The 20369-nt window shown below is 43.7% G+C and overlaps 1 pseudogene; it reads right to left on the bottom strand.

Moving 5' to 3' along the window:
• Nucleotides 1-17461: 17461 nt before the first annotated feature.
• LOC147684707 (zona pellucida sperm-binding protein 2-like) lies at nucleotides 17462-19859 on the bottom strand (annotated as a pseudogene).
• Between the last annotated feature and the right edge of the window lie 510 nt (nucleotides 19860-20369).

Here is a 20369-nt window from a genome sequence, read left to right as displayed (position 1 = left end):
TTCCTTATGAATCTGATGTTTTGAGAAAAAATAGCATATGGCCTTGGTTTGCAAAAGCAATAGGGGCATCTTCCTTGGACTTCCTCCCAGACATGGTGCGCAGTCATCAGTTCACCAACTGCTGCTAGTAATACTACTAGGCCTCGCGAAGATGATACGACTATCGGGTGTCCAACGTGACCATGGCCACTCTCTTGCTTTAGTCATTGTGCCTTCTCCTCTCAACAAACATGCATAGAATACCTTACTCGGGCAATAGGCATGCAATTTGCATGACCGAGTGGTAGTAGTAGTAGTATGTGACCAATGAGTTTTCTGAGTCTTAGGGTACCACCGCTCAGACATCCACAACATTAGTGGAGAGGGAAATCGGAAGGACAAAGCAGAAGAAAGGAAGCTACAGACAGACTAGTAACTACAGACTAGAGACAGTTTGAAGTAAAGTACAGAAACTTGAAACATAGAATAAGTAAATAGGAGAATGCAGGGATAACAAGAATTTAGAAACTGCTAGATCGAAGAGGATTTGGAAAAAAATATACAATGGCTAGACGTCACATTATTCAAAAAGGAGCGGTAAAGTTAGGGGAATAAATATATTGATGTTAACGCCAGGAGGACTTACTGAGGCCTGCAGAGCCATAGGCCGAAGAACTCTGGGAGGCACATCCAGCTCCCGAACTCTCACCCACCTCAGCCCTCTTCTTGCCCCTGGATGCTGATGTAAGACATAAAGACAAAAAAAGATTTGTGGTAAATAAATATCTCCCTAAAATATTTTTTGACAGGCAAAGGCAATTGCAATAACATTGAAGTTAATAAATCAGATCAACCAGTTGTAGTATATCGCAGACCGTCCTGTCCTATTTAACATTTCAAAAACCTACCTACCTAGACCTATTCCAAATTTAGTAAACTACATTTTGGAATTACTAATAATAATTTGCAACAAATGATGTTTGCCTCTTCTCAAATCTCATTTGCAATCTCTCAACTCCCTTTAATCAGCTAATTCACTAAGGGCCTTATTTATTATTAGACAATGTTGGGCAGACGCTATTGCCTTTCTGAAACCGCCCGACCGTCAGCAGTCACAATCGCACTATTACGAATTGATGCGATCGCCCATAGGCCATAGTGTGATTGCAAACCTCCATTTGTCAATGGAATCATGTGCGGCAGGCGGAAAAGGCATCCAGCATGAGCTTCCATTGAACAATTGAAAAATGGATGTTGTTGGTCACAAACATCCCTGCACCATCCGTGTGGCATGCACCATGCGGTTATGAAAAGAATTGCAAATAACTAATTAAAGAACATTTTACATATTCATCATTAATCACATCAGCCCAAGCGTACAATAACTAGGTATGTTGCGCCAAGGAAGCTTGCTATTATTTGGCCAAATTAGCTTAGCATAGAACATACAGTAATAATAATAATAAAAAATAATAATTTTAATAGCTACTCACCTAGCCCACGACCTCAACCCCTAGCAGGTCCAGCAGGTCCAGCTCTTGTTTCAAGATGTCGGACCAGGGGTGTGTCAACTGCTGATGGGTGCGCTGGACACCAGAGCAGCAGTAAACTGCTCTGCAACCCTCGTCCAGTGCCGCTGGCGCTCCTGCATCCCTTACCCAGACCGAGACCTGCTGCCTGCTGCAAGAGGGGAGGGGAGGTGGCACTGGATATAAAATAAACAGCGCTGCCACCTCCACCTCAGAAAACTGGGCACGGGGCTTCACCCCTGCCTGGTGCCGCCTTCTGCGAGGAAGGTTGCTGCTACTTGCGCATATTGGTGTTTCCTTATCTGCCATGGGGGTGAGGGTAAAGAGAGAAAAAAATGAAATGGGGAAAAAGAAAGAAGGAGTGTAATAAGGAAGTAGTAAAGCTAAAAAATAAAAAAGTCAAAACTCTCCAACAACACACAAAACAATAGAATAAAACACAAAATAAACACTGAGAAAGACAAAAGGTAAGATAATAAATAAAAAACATTGGAAATGTATTTTTTATAAAGCAAGGATTGGAAAAATTTAATAAAGATCAAAAATTAGTCCCCAGCGCAATAAACAGAGTAAGAAACAAGATTGCTGTGCCATGTGCAACCGTGTGGTACAGTTTGCGTGATATTTCCACCCACACACGCAATCTGCATTGATGTATGACAGAAACGTCACGTGAATGGGCAGGACAAGCAACTCTGTATGCTCGTGGAACTCTGTGAAGTGCGGCAGAGTTTTTCTTGCGGCTTCGCAGAGTTCCATGCACTGCGGCTTTGCAAACTCCGCCGAGGGTTAGTGGCAACAGCCTTCATCTCGTTGTAGAAGTTGCTCTTGGCAACTGTGGCTTGACTGGTGAGGGTGAGGATCAGCTGGGTTTTGTTGGTGTAGGGGACAGTGGTGAGTCTGTGCTTCCTGACAATGGCTGCGAGCGGGGTCATGTAGATGTTGAAGAGAAGCACTCCGCAGCTGAGTACTGTGGGTTCCGAGTCGAACGGTGGTAGCCAGACTCATGCAGACCAAGCCTGGAATATTGCCTGGGAACCCCAGAAATTTCATTACTTGGGGTCAAAATTTGCCACCTAGACAAAGATTGTGGGGAAGGCAAACTCCATAAGGTGCTGTGCTCACTGAAAAGTAGTGGTATGTCTGGCATAAGCAGCAGCTATGTATTATTGCAGGCATAGCCTCACAAGAATTATCATATTACCAAGGGTACTTTACTTCTTTGGGAACCTCCTTTTCTGGATCCCTCGGTCCTGGTTCTGCACTGATAAATGATACATTGATAAATGATTTAATATGGGAAGGAAATTTACGCTACAAGGAATGGTCTAGGGTACTTTAGCACACCCACACAGTGTCACGAAACACCAGATTCTGCTACACACAGTTTACTTACCTCCACATTACCTACCTTATACCCCACGAACTGAATAAAATTAATGGTGTGGTGGATAGGGGGTGTCAAAGATGTCATTAACTGGATACTGACTTCATACACAAAACCTGGTCTTGTCCCACGATAGCTAATTTATGGCAGGCAGTAACGAGGGAATTAGAATGTACATTAGGCCAAACAGACCTCCTGTATGTGGAGATATGCCTCCTTGGCCTGTCTTCTACAACCAGAGCAATTGGACAGTCCACAACAATTTTGAACCAGGCCTGGGTACTCTCTTTGAGGTTTATGGGATGATCGACTGTGGGCCACCCCATTGCAGATGTGAATAATAGAGAGGCCTGTGTGACCCCCTACCTGCAGATGGCTGATCAATGGCCTTGACAACCTATGTGGGAATACATGATAGCTGAATAAATGATGACTGCCAAAATAGAAAAAGAAGTACAAATAGACACAGATTGCTGTATCCCTTATGCCCGATAGTCATCTGCAAGATGCAAGTACACTTGCTTGATGGCCTTTAGATGTATGCCCGGGTGTTTATAAGTTATATTTTATTATGCTTTAATTTCTCTCTATATTCTGTATCTTTCTTTATTTTGTTTTCTTGACCTTGATGGTATGAATTGATAGTTGGGACTTGTAACTGTGAACCCCAAATTGAGCACCAATGTGCTCTCAAGGTCATATAATGTTCAATTTAGATATATTCAAAGACCAATAACAATGTTTTTTAAAGGTGCATCTTGGGGTGCAATCAGTACCACCAAGGCCAGCCAGTATAAGTGGCTCATTTTACCTATCTGCTCCAACCTATGACCAGTTCTAATCACATGACCCCACAAGCAAAGGCAACATGCAGATTACAGTTTACTGCTCATGGCCATCCCCTAACAGGTTACTGCTAAAATGGAAAGGCTTGGATAAGACGCACTTCCTGCCGGTTGCTAAGGAAACACCAACGTACAGGTACTTAGGGCCTATATGGACACTGGCTGCACCCTTTTATTACTCTCAACCCTGGGAGAATAATAGATACCAATACCAAGCCTTATAGTCGGGCAGAGGACCAAAGACTCATGTCGTGCATGTTGCCCCCATGCCCACACAAGGGTCCCTAATGTTTCCAAGGGAAATGCAGACAAATCATGAACATCCTTCACTTGGGTAAATATTTCTGTTAGAAATTACTTACTGAGTACACTCAGACCTTCTAGAGCATTCAACGTAGTCTCACCATACATTAGTTTAGGGGTGATAACCTGAGACTGATCATTCATTTCAAGGAGTGTACCCAGAGAATGAACACTCCCAGCATGGACACACTCCCACATGAAGAATAACGCACTCTGTGTCATTCAGGAGTCTGCATGATCCAGGTCTCCTCTATTTGGCATTGCAGGAAGCACCTCTTGGACAGACATAGTATCATCATTGCTAGTATTCCGGTCTTCTCCTTTCTGGGCGAGAAATCCCTTAATCAATGGTCCTTCCACTGTGATTGACATCCACTTCTTAGTTTCCTTTTGATTCTCTGCACCGTTAACTTAGCGCTGGTACCCTCATTGGCCTGCAATGGGGCAACCAAGATGATCCAACCCACTAGTACCCTGCTTGCCAGTGGTATCTCACTAACATGGATGCAAGATATAAGTTTGCAGGGACAGGCAGCTACCTAACTTTCTCTAGTCAACGATCCTACTCCACTCTAGGGTGGTAATTTTCCCTGTCGTTGGCACCCCATATCCTACAAATCTATCACGGTGGCAGGTATTTATCTGAGCTGGTGGTTGCAGGTGGACATCACCAGCACTCTTTTTTTGGGTACCAGGACTTATTTTCCTCAGAACACCTTGATCCAGACCAAAAGAGAGTATAAAAAAACAAAAGTGGGGTAAAAGATTAGGAAAAAGATAGAAAAACAGTGACAAAATGATAGGTAGGGAGACAAAAGAAAAGAACCCATGAGACAAAGAGGCAGCGAGTGCCTAGTGGTGGATGAAAGAAACATGATATGGAATCAATAATATGCAACTTTGGTATTCAGCACCCTGACCTTTGAAAGCACCAGCCACAGGCCTCTGAATAAAACTTTAGGCCCCATCACTTATTCTTTAATAAATTAAGCACTGCTCTGTGGAAAATGTTCTGGAGAGACCAGTCATTCCACCACCAGGATCCGGCTGGTACAAGTCATTGAAAAGGACCGAATTCACTCTCACCCCCTACAACTAATTCCCATAACTCTCCAGGATTACTAAGTTTCCTTCTGAATCCAAGATGCAAAAAGGGTTACTGGTGCTTGCTCTGTCCTCCGCTCTTGCTCTTCCCTCTCCTTCTGGGCACTATCTCCCTTAAGCGCAACACTAGAGGTCCATGTGGATGCCTGTGAGTGAGTGTCTTCCTGGAGCATGAGGAGACCTTATAGATTATGCAGAATTTAAATCTGTTCACAATGCTTGTTGGGTTTTACCCTCAAGCTCCTTTGTCCACGACATAGCTTGTCCTGATACGCTCTTTTCCAGGGGAAACCCTTTCCTCCAATCACGCTTAGTCTAGCGTCAATAAAAGGTGCTCAGAAATACTTAGAATTTGGGAGCCCCTTGCTTGTTAAACTACAGTCCCTCTTTGGCATTTTGAAGACATACTGAGTCAGAGGATATCTCAGTAGGGTTGCTGACACTAGTATATGGGCCCCGTTGGCACTTTGACCCATTCTGGCTGTTCTCTGTGTCTGTAGCCTTGGAGATTTCCCAATTTATAAGTTCTGGAGAGCTTAGTCAATTTTTGTCAACTTTGACTTGGCTGGGGTGCACCCTCTCCCTGCTCCCACCCAAAGTGTAAGCTGCTTCATTGGCCCAAATACATCTGGGAGGGGGCTCAATCAATCAGTCCATCTCTAGAGGGGAAGTGCCTGTTCAATTTCCTCCACTTTACCTTAGAATCAAGTTCAAGCAGCACTTTCTGCAGACCACAACATCCACTGTAAGAATTGGAACTGGTCTTGCTGGATTACTGGTATAAATGTTGTTTCCCCTTTGAATAGTGCAAGATACCGTGGCCAATTTACAAATTTCAGGGAATCCCATGGCAGTTTATATCGTAGCCATCACATGCGTGCTGAGCAGCCGCAAACAGCACCCGTACCTAGGCAGGCCACTTCCGCGTTTGTCCAGACACTCATCGCACTCCGGAGGGTACCTAGCGCACCCCTCCTGAGTTGCCACACCTGAGGTCACGCCCTTTGCCCTACACCAGTTCTAGCTCTCAACTTTGCTTCCTCATTTACCGAGCAGTGGGTTTCTCACCTCCTCAGCTCTCAGGTGCATTTTCATTGCCTGCCGCTAGCACCCGCTGGTTCCGATCCCTTTTCTTCAGATTCCTTTGCACAGCCATGACTGCCTCGACTGCCTCCTCAAACAGATCTGAACGTCATTCCTGTCAATGCTGCAGCTGTTCCCAGAAGCAGTTTGGCTGCTGGGCATAACAGGAGCTTCTATGTCCTTCAAGAAGAACCAAAAATCTCTTATACATGGTTATTATGGATTACTGTAATTACACGCAAAATTATGGTGTTTACAAAATGTGGTTTGTTGTTCTTGTAATATGGTGGACTCTTGATAAAGCCAACATGCCTGTTTTACCAAAAGAGATATCCCCTTATATTGTGATGTGTTGTCTGATACGGGGTACTATGATTATATGGGTCATGGCACTTTCTGGGTCAAATGTGATTTTATTATGTCATCTAAGGTATTTTCATTCTGCAATATGTCCATATTTCTAAATTAATGTGTAGTATTTACTAGTGTGAGCGTAAAACATGTACTTTTCCTTTTTTATTTTTAAAGGACTGACTGGACAAGCATTTATTGAGTGTTATTGTTGAGTGCCAGTGAATGGAGATTACTAGCCTACACCACCTCCACTGAGTAGTCCTTGGACGTCTCTGCTTTGCTACCCTAAGAGAGTCAAGCACCACAACGAGGTACTTGATTTCCAGTAACTGAACATTGTAGACCTGCTACTTACGTAGGCCTCACATCCTCCTGCATAACTAGTAATCCTATTTCCTACAAGCACATCAGTCATAATTCCTAATGCATACACTAACACAGGTATGTGACACACTGACAGCAGACAACCACCAGCACACCAAGGGCATGGAGGCTAGAACAATATAATTGTAAGACATCAACTGAAAAAAAAATAACTGATGAGACACAAAAGGTGTGATGGGAGGTCCCACGTCACGACTCTCCGGGAAGAGATCACCCCAACTGAGAAGACTCAGTTGCACTGATAGGCACACCATAACTAAACGATGATGATAATGAGTATAACAACACTCAGATAATACACTACAACTTAAGCAGACTTTTAGGCCCTCGTCCACTAAACATATTCACACATGTTAGCATTCAAGACCTGACCCGTGTTCGGATATGTATCTTGCACAAAATCAACAAGAAGCAAGTAAAAATATGCAAACTAATGACAGGTTCACAATGAAATGGATGTGGTAATTAAAACATTTGCGGCCACAAGCATCATTGCACCCGTTTGCGATTCCTAAATTGCGAAAATTAAGGAATCGCAATTTAGAAATCGCAAACTGCAATGCATGAACAATTCGCATTTATTTTTGCGATTCGGTATTTTTCCTTAATTGCGATTCACAATTTGCGAATCGCAATTAAGGAAAACCCTTCCCATTGATTCCTATGGGCCAAAAGGCCCATAGGAATGAATGGGAAGGCATTCACATTTTGCGAATTTCAAATTGCGATTCGCAAAATGTGAATGCAATTTCGAGGGTGCAGGGGGGGTTCCAAAGAACCCCTCCCTGCACCCCTGAAATGTAACTTTAAATGCAATTTACACACACACATGCCCCAAGGGCATGTGTGTGTGTGAATTAAAACTTTCAAAAATGCAATTTGTGCATATTTGAACGTTTTCGGTAAATTAGCATGAAGTTCAACTTCATGCTAATTTACCTCTTCCAAATTGCGAATTCGCAATTAAAAAATGATCATGCATTGCATTTAAGAAATCTGAAATTGCGATTTCTTAAATGCAATCGCAATTTTAGAAATCGCAACATGGTTGCGATTCCTAAAATTGCGAAATGCATGATGCATTCCAAATTAGTCAATTGCATTCTCAAACGGCCGAAAATTGCGATTCGCACTGTTTGTGAATGCAATTGACTTTGATGCATGTGGGCATTGATATCCAGAACACTTACATGGGAAAGTTGCCAGTCCTTATCTCCCTGCAGCCCCCACCACTGGTAAAACCACAAACAGCAAACATCAGTGTGCCTATACTAAGTACAGGAGACGCATGCAGCAGACACACAAACACCACAGTTGTAATCCAAGCCCCACAGATCACACCCGCCTATGTTTGTGTTCCGCCACAAGATTTCACCCCCTTCCTGTCTCATTCATTCAAAAACGTTCTACCAATAAACAACAATCTCTAAAACAGACATCCCATCAATGTCTACATAACACATTTGTCAACATTGTGCGGTACAAAAAAAGCATGCCAGTCATTGTGAATTGTTGGTAGTATAATGCTAAATCTTGCTTCAGGAGAAAATCAGGGCCAGTTAAACGTCATTGAAGTAAGATTCAACATAATCATTTTACGCTAACACTAGATTGTGGATTCTGCAGCCCTGCACTGACTGTATCACAATCATATCTAAGTTATATATATTGACTACGAAATATACCAAAGTGAATTTCAGATATATTGTGGGTATGGCAGGCTGATACAGGTGTAAGCAATACAGGCCCGATGGCCGTAAGGTATCCCCAGGGCTCATGCAACACCAAAGCTATGTTCTTTATATAGAAAATCTTATTCAAGAGTCTGCACACAATCTCCTTCGAAAGTGAAGGGAATGAAATAGGTTTAAAATCTATTTACAGTGATCAAAAGAAACCCTAATTACTCAATGAGATTTGAATCTGTGAGTATTGACTTACTTTCCTCCTTCATCAAGGAACATCCAATTTGAATGTTTATAATCAATTTGAATCCCATTTGCCCTGGAAGCGCATGGCATCAAATCTATTTGTCTCAGTCATGTCTACTTATCTCATTGTTTAATGGATATAACTAGCCAATGTCCAATTAGTTATCATGGTTTGTTAGATTAGAAAAGAAAAATCCATAGAAGAGTAAACATATGAGATGTTTGGGAGTCTTAAGTGTCATGGGAAATAGCAAAGCTGAAGCAAAATATATAATAAATATTTCTCTGTAAATAGGTTCTCTTCTCCAGAATTCAAACAGTTTCAACTGAAGAAAATTGAGGAATGCTTGATCTTCTGGGCTGTTTAGTGACGATGAAGCGAGCTTGATTCCACATTTAAAAGATGGAAAATGGGCCCTAGGGTTGTCGGCTGAAGGGCTGTGTATTTTTTCATCCTACTTTGATTTGGAATCGTTGCCAGCCGACCCGGAGTGGCTGCATGATTGCTATTGTATTTTCATGTCTTTTTCAATAAAGGTTTTAAAAAAAAAAACATTAAAAAAATAAATAGATGTAAAATCTGATGAAAAATGCTTCACAGTCAATGATAATCACACTGGGTCAGGTGTTGGCTGACCCAACAGTAAAATCTGCTCCTGTTTTCCAGAAAACTACAATGAATATGTCTGAGGACAACTTGCATGTAATCATTTTTTGTCCACAAAGCATAGGTCATTTTATTGCTATTGTTTAACCCCGGGCGGAACTGGAGTAGTGCCACTACCCGTAGTTCCACAGAGTTGGGAAAAAACTCAATGGAACTCCGCTCCTCTGCCCGCCTCCTCCCCCTAATTAAAAATATTGAAACACACATTTAAAAAGAAAAAATGCACTTACCTGTACCGTGGTGTCTTCGTGCTGCCCTTCTCCTCCTCGCCGTGGTCTCTCTCCAGCAAACTCCTTTGTCCGACGTACGTATTGCAAGAACTGCCCAGCGACGCCACAGTACAGGTAAGTGCCTTTATTCTTTTTTAAATGTGTGTTTTAATATTTTTCATTAGGGGGTGGAGGCGGGAAGCCATTTTTTGTTTGGGGCTGGCTAATTCTGCTCAGTTGGGGGGTCTGAGTTTTACCTAAACTCAACCTTCTCAGCGGAGCACAGAGAAGGCAAAACTCTGCACACTCCGCTGGCGGAGCAGAGTTCTCTGCTCACCCTTACTATTGTTATGAATTTTTCAAATGTACACAATGCATTTCCAGTTATTCAATTATTCAGTTTTAGTGGCTTTTGTTTGCATATTTGTTGGCCATTCTAAAACCTCGGTTAGATTGTCCTACTAGATCATGTGTGATAGCGTATGTAGGAACCGATTAAATCATGTGCAACAGAGTTAGGTTGCCTCTGATATACGTAAGTCTACCATAGATTAATGAATATCAAATACAAGTAAGTATATACATATATCAACTAGAATTAGGAACACCATAGTGGGCTAGCTCACCAATATGTTGCTGTGTAATTAATTTGTTGTGATTTTGCAGTTTGTCACTTATTTTAAATGAGATATTCATCATAGCTGAATAGAATGTATGAAAATGGCTTGACTAAAATCAGGACCACTGGAAAAATGCGGCAGTACAGGGACACATTATGCGGCAGGGATGTGTAAATTATGAAAAGGTGAATTATATTACGTAATTCAGCACACTTTTTTATTAGTATTACTTCATTATTTTGTACTTTTTACACTTGTTAACACTGTCCGGGCATTGGGTGCACCTAATTAGTACCAGTTTAATACCCACATATAGCAATAAGGAACAGAAAGGTGAGCAGTCAACCTTTGCAAAAGGCCTTCCACTGCACGGCTACACATGCCCCTGTGTTGTTAGTAGCTTTTGAACCGTTTGAGGTAGAAGCAAAAAAAAATAGTTAAAATCTTTTGACTATGCAGCAGATGATGGACTATGTGGCAAATGAGATAAATCTATATGTATGCGAAAATCGCCGCGGCCGCACAATCACATAATTCCAGTGGCCCAGACTAAAATATCCATATGCCACCTTTGTGTGCTCAGACCTTATCCACAGTCCATATGGATGATGCGCGATTAGAGGGACTTCTGATTACCCAAAAATGTGACTAATAGAGACAGTTCCTATAAATGTACACCAAATACACACTATTTTGTCTTCTGTGTGTAATTTGTATAGGTGTGGCTCGTGAGAAACGATCTCGAGCAGCGCTATCGATACATTATTATGTATGAGGGGCCTGGTGCTCTACACAGACATACCTGTGGCACCCCACCTGCCGCCATCATTTGTCAAAGATAATCGCCCCTCTAGACAAGCTCAAGAACAATTTGTCTTATCGAAAAATAATGTTATGATAAATAAGGTGTGTGGCGCAGATCAATCCTGCTAATGGTTGCCTTGAAGCGCCACCGCCATGGATCCAGTTTGTAATTGGCTCCGAATTACTCGCTATTACCTCTTCCATGCCTTTCCTGTTATCATTGGGTGTTTTTTTCTCCATTTCACGAACCCTCCTGCTAGGAGTGGAATGGAAAATGTAAGGCCGCAGAAAGCGCGTCGCCCCCTCCACCCCACGTGACGTTCCATGTATTCTGTCGCCTCAGAGCTCGCGCAGGCACGATCCATCTGTAGGCGCGCGCGCCAGCAGCAATCTGTTGCTTTCCCGTCTAACAAAATGGTGCCTTTGGATAGTCTGTGACTGAAAGTCGCCTTTGTGCTGCCGAGGCACCTGTGCCCCCACCCCTGCCTTATCGTGTTCTCTACCTGCAGGAAAGCTGGCGGATCGCCCCGCGACTGGAGGTTAATTCACGTTTGAGCAACAGGCCATTTTTCATCTCCGAGTGTGCTCTCGCGTGCAGCAGAATTATATTACACACGTTAAGTAGCGAGTTACACCCCCACCGACTCTGTGATGGGGTCCTCGAGGCCTTCCAATCAGTTTGCTTTTCTACCAGTGCCCTTTACCTTTCTCCACCAGGCTGCACATCAGTGACACTTATGCATATCGTTTATGCTTCTATTAAAAACAGAATCTGCTAGAATTATCATTAGTCATGTGCTTCCCGGCTCATTAGCACAGTTATATTGTTCCTTTAATACGACGACTCTTTCAGAATTAGCAGCATTTTCACACGTAAAAGAACATGTAGTACAATTATTGTCATGTTGTGTTATTTATAACTTCACTTTTGTTTCATTTTTAAAGTTGTGGATCTTGTGAGCTCTTGTAGCATGTGCAGAACATTGTATCGCGTTTTTGTGTATAGTTCATTCATACAACTCAGAAAAGCAAGGTAAGGTGATAGGGTGACGTAACAGTGTTACCTGTAGAAGTGATTTCATCTGCAGGTTGCGAGCTGCAAGAGTTATTAGGCCTGGCCAGATACAGCTTTAGCGGTGTGTCAGGTCTCATGAGATAGACAAAAGATACAGAGAGTAGCTTTATGTACGCCCCCTTCACCTCTATCTTGTTGAAAGTATGTCACACGTTGGGCACGCCACCAGCAGCATTTCCTATTTACACCCTGCAGTCATTTCATTGGTGTGTTAAGTATAGGACTCTGCGTGTGGAGTGCATTTATTGTAATGCATGGACTGTGAAGTGCCAAGGCACTGTCATAGAAGACCATTGTTATGCTTGAGGCAAAGCAACTGAGCAGCGGTACCTGTGCTCGCCAGGGCCTCCTCCCAGAATGGCCAGAGATCATCTTCACCTTAGTGTCCCCCCTAGTGCTTGTACTCCCACCTGACCACCACCTTTCTTAGGGACAAAGTAAAGCAGCAGTGGAGAGACATTTTTTGTTTTGTGTTTATTCAGTATTCAGTACATCAGTGGCCTTAATCTCTTCGTTTCCACTGACTAAGGGTCCGATTTCGAGTTTCGGTGGTGCGGGCGGTACGCCACACTGCTGTGACTGGCCGCTGCCGCCACTCAAACGACATGTTATTTGCAGGCGGGCAGTGTGGTATTCTCAGGGCGGTGCCTCTTTTAAAGGCATTTCCACAATGGAAATGCCTCAGCCTATGCAGCAGTAAGCCTAATGTAACCAAGAAGGCGCCAAGAATCAATGTACTGCCCTAGCACTACTACTGTACTGTAATGGAAACATTTTCTTAATAAAAACTCTTGAAATAAAAAAAAATAAAAAAGTTCCTGCACGGCATGGACTCAAAAGTCCATGCTGTGCGGGAACTTTTATGCATACACAGAGGGGGGCACATGTAATGCCCCCTGTGTGCATGCAGAATCGGAAGAGGCACAGCGGGCCCTGTAGGGTCCCCTTTGTTTCCTCTCCTCCAAGGTTTACATGGAGGAGAAACCGCCATGAAAACCCTGGAGGAGAGGAAACTCGTAGTATGCTTGGTGGGACAGCATATTGGAGCTTCCGACCACCACACCACCTCCAGGGAATGGCAGTTCCCTGGCGGCGTCAGCTGTCCCAGGGCAGTCCGACCAGCCAAGTCGTAATGGGGTGGTTGGACCGCTGGTGCGGCGTGGCTGGACTGGCCCCGCCGCACCACCACGTGTCTGGCCGCCAGACTCGTAATCAGGTGCTAAAAGTGTGGAAGAAATAGTTCTGGCTGTTAAGATAGTATATTTTGCAGATGAGGGAACCGTGAGCAGATAGGAAGGCCCCACGTCATGAATCTGTCCCTGTTGGGTGTAGAGCACCCGCCTAAATTGTGTAAATAAATGTATATGTTTAAATCGGCACCAAATGTGTGAGTAAATGAAACGGTGTGTAAAAGTGTAATTTACTCAGAACCAATATGGTCATATCTGTATTCAGGTCTCGTGGCATAGCTCTGCCTTATGATGCCTGTGGTGGCCCCCTGCAATTACAGCCCGCGGAAGCCGAATGTAATGGGGGGTGCTGGCGATTCCCGATTTTGGTGCCTCATGACAACCTCAGGCAGGAGCAGTGGGGAGGCCGCCGTCTCCAAAACTTATGCTGCCCGAGGTTGACCGCCCCCCTCGCTTGCTGCGCCGCTGTCCAGGCCACATCTACTGATTCCAGCCTCACAAAATGTTCCACTGGGACATTATTACAAGCTGGTGAAAGATTTTATGCTATGGAATGGTACATACCAGACATATTGGTGCTTTTTGAGATAAAGAAAACTCCCTTTTCAAAATGTACAGAAGAGGTGCAAGAGAAAGAGTTAGGAAGTAGTGTGCATTGTTTATTTTCTTACTACAATAAGTTCACAGTCCCTTAGTAGAGATCACAAATGATGTACCATTTGCCTAGGGCAACAAACAAAATACAGTACACGCCTGGCTCAATGACACTAACTGTGGTGGTTTCGAACCCCAACTCTCACTGAATGCCGATCCACTTGGATTCACCCTGGATATAAACTTTTGCCTCAAGGAGCGCATTGCCAAAAACACACAAAGGCAGCCTGGTACCAGCTCTCTCTTCTAAAGAAAATCAAACTGTATTTTTTTTATAACTTCATCAGAACTGTTGTTCAAGCCCTTGTACTTTTGCATCTCAATGCATGGCCTCCCAAACTTTACACTAGCTACCCTTAGGGGCACCCAACACGCCATCACACTTCTCATCAAGGACCTTAAGAAATATGATCATATGACTCCATCCTGATGGAACTCCATTGCCTCCACTTGCCAGCCCACAACATCTTCAAAACCAATTGCATCATTTACAAAGCCATCACAACCAGCACCCTGCTTACCTTGCAGGGAAGCTCACCATCCCTCTTCGTTCTCGGCATACCCCAAGCCAGACACCATCAGACTGGAGACCAAGAAATCTAAGTAATGGATGTGAACGCTTGGTGTGAGTTTTACAAAACGTTTTGCCTTCCATCCTCCTGTTTTTGCTAACTTCATTTTTGCTGGCTATAGGACTCTGAACAACAGCTAACAAGTGCTAAAGTGTTTATGGTATTGCTGAAAACATGACAACATTGGTTTACCCTATCCAATGAACCCAAGACCGCCAGACACAATTTCTGAGAAGACATGGATGTCGTCGCCAAATGGATGAAAAACAGCTGTCTACAACTAAACACCAACAAAACAGAAGTACTCATGATGGGCCCAAACCGCGATGCATGGAACGACATCTGGTGGCCCCCGCCCTCGGAAGCCCGCCCACCCCCACGGACCACGCATGCAAACTGGGAATCATCCTGGACGCCGAACTCAAAATGGACCAGCAGATCAACGTCTCGTCCTCCTGCTTCCAGACCCTCCGCCTCCTACGTAAGACCTTCAAATGGATCCCCCTCGAACACAGAAAAACTGTCACTCATGCCATGGTCACCAGCAGACTCGACTAGGGCAATGCACTCTATGCCGGAATAAACAAAAACCTCACCCGCAAGCTACAGAACATCCAGAACGCCGCCACGAGCCTGGTCCTCGACCTGCCAAGACACTGCCTCATCTCCCAGCACCTTCGCACACTCCACTGGCTCCCCATCGAAGCTAGAGTCACCTTCAAGATGCTCACCCAGGCGGCCCTCCACGACACCGGACCAGCATACCTGAATAGCCGACTCAAATTCCACGCACCCCAGAGGATCCTACGATCTGCCCAGCTCTCCTACGCTGTGGTCCCCGCACCAGAAAGATACCAGAAAGGGAGGCAGCTCCTTCTCGTTCCTCGTTGCCTGAGCCTGAAACACCCTGCCGCTCCACCTCAGACAGACAACATCGCTCCCCATCTTCACAAGAAACCTCAAAACCTAGCTTTTTGACAGGTCCCCCCCATTGATGGACTGGAGCCTGCTAACCCCCCCCCACCAGCGCATTGAGACCCTTACGGGTGAGTAGTCACGCTTAACAAATGCCTGAGTGATTGATTGATTACACCCTTTCAGCTTTTTTAATTTAGTTGTCTAGTACAGTGATATTACATGTACTCAGGGCCTGTAAATAAAATGATATCATTTGGCCTGCACCCCTTATTGTGCCACCCACGTAAATAACCTTTTGAACATGTCTCAGGCCTGATATTGCAGCCTGTGGTGGGTGCAGTTTTAAAGTGTAATATTGACCTGGCAAACTACATTTTTGCCAGGCCAAAACCTTCCTTTTTAATACATATAAGTCACCCCTAGGGAAGGCACTAAACAGCCCAGAGGGCAGAGTGCAGTGGATTTAACAAGTTGAACATGTATATTTAAATTTTACATGTCCTATAGTGAAAAACTCTAAAATGTGTTACTATCTATTGCAAGGCCTACCACTCCCATTGGATAACATTGAGTTACCTTCTTACACTAAATAGGTGATAACTTTCAAATGGGACCAAGTAGGAGTGGCAAGTTTGGTGTCTAATGAATTGTAATTAAAAACCTTCTTTAATGGTAGTAGATGTTAAGTCAAAATTCTGAAAATGCCACTTTAAGAAAGCTTGAAGTTTCTAACCATTTGGTGCCTGCAGCCTGTATCCTGGATCATATGACTAGATGTAGCCGCTAGTTGGTCCGAATAGGACACGTTACAACGCAAAAATTTACAACACATGCTTTTAGAAAGAGGTTTTTACCTCGAAACATCCATGACATCGCATGATTTTACAATGCATGCCATCACCACGCATTTCTAGAAACACATTTACAACGCATTCCATTACAATGCATTCCATTACAACCCATACCATTACAACGCAAAATATTTTTAGGGTAACAGTGGGGTAAGTTTTAGATAGTGTAGGGGTAAAATTACTATTCCCACTCCAGTGAGTGCAACAATAGAGTAAGTGTCAGATAGTGTAGGGGCAAAAATTACTATTCCCACTCCAGTGAGTGCAACAGTAGGGTAAGTGTTGGATAGTGTGGGGGTAAACATCACTATTCCCATGTACCCCAAACCTATACCCACCCTAAAACAAAAACAAAATCCATTACTTACCTTATAATTCGTTGTAATGGCATGTGTTGTAATGGTGTGCATTGTAATGGCATGCGTTGTAGTGGCATGCGTTGTAATGCCTGCGTTGTAATGGCATGCGATGTAAATGCAGTTGCATGGTAACACCCGCGTTGTAAAGGTAGTGCCTTTTAATGACTGTTGAAATGGTTGTTTCCGGTTGGTCTTTGTGTAGTGTTCCCAGACAGTGAGACAAAGGGAGACTAGGTATTGGCAGGATAGCCAACTCTGACTTGATGGGGGAGTAGCTGACCCCTACCATACTTACACTCACAAAGCATCTGCTTGAGCACACTCACAAGGGGGTTGACACTATTCTTTTGTTCCCCCAGACAAACTAGGGCCTGGGCAGTAAGGCAGCATCCAAATTGTATTGCATATCATTTTACCACTATTTTTGTTGAGGGTCTACACTTTAGTACAGCCAAGGAAACCACTGCAAAGCAGATGAGAACAATCTCACAATGGACAAAGCCTCCTCATTTAGATGTGTGAGGAATTGATCTGATAAAATTGTAGCCACTGCATCTTTGCTATTTATTTCCAGTTTAGACTCTTGGAAGAAAACGGGGCCCAGCAAGCTCACCAAGTTATCTGTAGAGAAATCTGAAATTTCTCATCTTCTACGTGAATTATGGCACATCTTGGAGCAGAGAGGAGAATCTGGAGCCAATATGATGCATATGAAAGCAGTACAATGAAAATAAACCAGGCTTGAAAGATCAGCATTTCCTGACACAAATATAAAAGTCTTAACTTCGAATCTCTTTCTGTGGTTTGGATGTTGCACTTGGTGATCAACAGGGTGGAAAACGGTCTTTGAATTGTCATTTTGGAAGTCACACCCACCCACTACCAGGTCCCAGCAAGGTATCGAAGTTGGGTCCCGTGAAGACGTCGCCCAGCAATCATTCAACTTCAATTCAATATTTGGATCATACTGATTCAGCAGTTGTACCTCCAAGAAAATTGGTTGGTGCAGAAGTTTAACCACTGGGTAGTGGTGTTCACTGTAAGCTTGCGTAAACGAGCGATCTTGGAAAAGATTCAAGATCAAAGAGATTGGCCCATCACTTCTAGCAAGAGATACTGGAGGCTCTGGGTTAAGACAGCTGCTCTCACCACAACTTCAGCATCTTCTATATAAAGGCACTTTACAGTCATCTTAAACTCACTTTCTCTTGCTATTATGCTTTTTCGGAGATCTGCACGCACATCATTTTCATAAACAACATTGTTCCCATCATACCTTATTGTGGTGCCAGAGCCATCTAAAGGGATGTGAAAGGTGACTTTGCCACTGGATTTATTGTACGGAAGACAAGCAGCATCTCAGACTCTAACAGTACTTCGATTCACTTTCAGAACTGTTCTGGTTGCAAGGACTTCAACATCCATGAATCCATCTGCATTACAGACTGCAACTGGAGTGGTTGGCACAGTGCATTGACATTCTGGATATATCACCAGTGGAAAGGCTGTTTCTTTAAAAAGAAATGTCAATTTTATACTTGAAAGAAAAGGTGGTCTGTAACAGACATTTTTTTTTCCAAGAAGCCCTTTTCAATGGGAAACAACCTTTACAACGCAACTGTTACAACGCACTACCATTACAACAAAACTTTTACAAGGCAATATCCATTACATCCCATGCCATTACAACGCAACCATTACAACGCATGACACTACAACGCATACCACTACAACTCATACCATTACAACGCATAGAACCCTTACACTTTCCAACACTTACCCTACTGTTGCACCCCCTGGAGTTAGAATAGTAATTTTTACCCCTACACTATCCAACACTTACCCTACTGTTATACCCCCTGGAGTTAGAATAATAATTTTTACCCCTACACTATCCAACACTTACCCTACTGTTGCACCCCCCTGGAGTTAGAATAGTAATTTTTACCCGTACACTATCCAATGCTTACCATACATGCAATGTAATGTAATGCGTTGTAATGGTATGCGTTGTAAAGGTAGTATGCGTTGTGATGGAATGCGTTGTAAAGGTAGTTTTTTAAAATTTGTTGTAATGGCATGCGTTGTAATGGAATGCGTTGTAATGGATGTTGCATTGTAAAAAATGTGTTGTAAAGGTATGCGTTGTAAAAGTATGCGTTGTAATGTCATACATCCCTTTTCAATGTGCAGTCGGGTTCCATTTGCCATTTCCAAAGTAATTCCGTTCTGAATGAGCTTGTTCATTGGTATATCCATCCCATCTATGGCAATTGCAGCCAATGTGTCCGGAAAGGTAGGGATAACAATGGTCAGGTGTGTTCCATTGCATGCGTATGGTCCTGGTGCACAAATCATTTGCACGCTGATTGTAACCTCTGATTAAAAAGATAGTAGAGCAGAGCAATGTCTGCAAAGTAAAGGGAATGGCCCTCTTGCTTTATCTCCTAAACCCCAGTGCCATTGAACTGCACACGGAGGAGAAGATCGCCATTTACTGGATCGTTCAGAAGCTCATAACCGTGTTTACTAGCATCTGTTGTGTTCCAGCCATACGTTGTTTGTGTCTCAGGGTCTGTCACTTCCAGGTACCAAGTAGATGCTGCTGTTCTTAATCTCTCGTCAAAAGCAGGAAGGTTTCGTGAAATCGCAATACGCATATCGTTTGTACAGTTCAATTGTGGTAAACTAGGAAGTGGGTCATCTCCTTGCTGGTCATCGCAGGTGATGGGATCTTTTTAGAGTCCACATCTGTATTGATCACCAAGTGTAAGGTGAGGTAATGGGTGCTTCCTTGGTAATTCATACAGTCTTTATGTGCAGTTACTTATAGAATCAATTACATGTTCACAATCCATCTGTTCACCTTTAGAATGTAGTATATAGAGCTCCTGCCAAGAATAATTTCGAGGAAGCTGGGAGAGTGTGATCCTCACCGAGTCGTTCCAACAAGCAGCGTGTTCTGGAAAATCCAAGAGAACGTCTGCATTAGAGATCCTAAACATAAAACAGCCAGCAAGAAAAACCCTGATTAGGGGCATGGGAATTCCCATACAACATGCATAGGAGCACCGTGTGGACTCTCATTCTCCCCCCATCTTCTCTGGAAGTCGTCCCTGCAGCAGCCGCCTCGAGCTTCCGAAGTAGATGTAAGCCACACTTGTGCCTCCGTTCACCTTTTAACACTGCGGTCGGCGTCACAAGGCCGTAGTTTCAACGTGTCCGCCCACTTCCCCTCACCAGTCAGGGGCGGATCCGTGACTCCAGGCAGGAAGGCAGAACATTTCAAACACCTCTTTGGACTGGAAACCTCCAGAACTTTCTCCTACTTCAAAGCTGCCACCAGGTATACATATTGAGTCCTCAGACCTAACTCTTCAGCTCACCTCTAGATCTGTAGAAGACTCAGAAGGACTGCTGTGCTGTTCTGCAAGAAGGATTGCTACTCTATTGCTCTGTTGCTCTGCTGCCTGAGTGAGAATCCTCTGCATCTTGTATCCATGGCCACAGGAGAGGCTCCAAGGACTAGTTGGTTTCCCTCCTGATAAGAT

The sequence above is a fragment of the Lissotriton vulgaris genome, chromosome 10 (assembly GCF_964263255.1).
Source record: "Lissotriton vulgaris chromosome 10, aLisVul1.2, whole genome shotgun sequence".
NCBI lineage: Eukaryota > Metazoa > Chordata > Amphibia > Caudata > Salamandridae > Lissotriton > Lissotriton vulgaris.
This window is presented reverse-complemented; position numbering and strand designations above follow the sequence as displayed.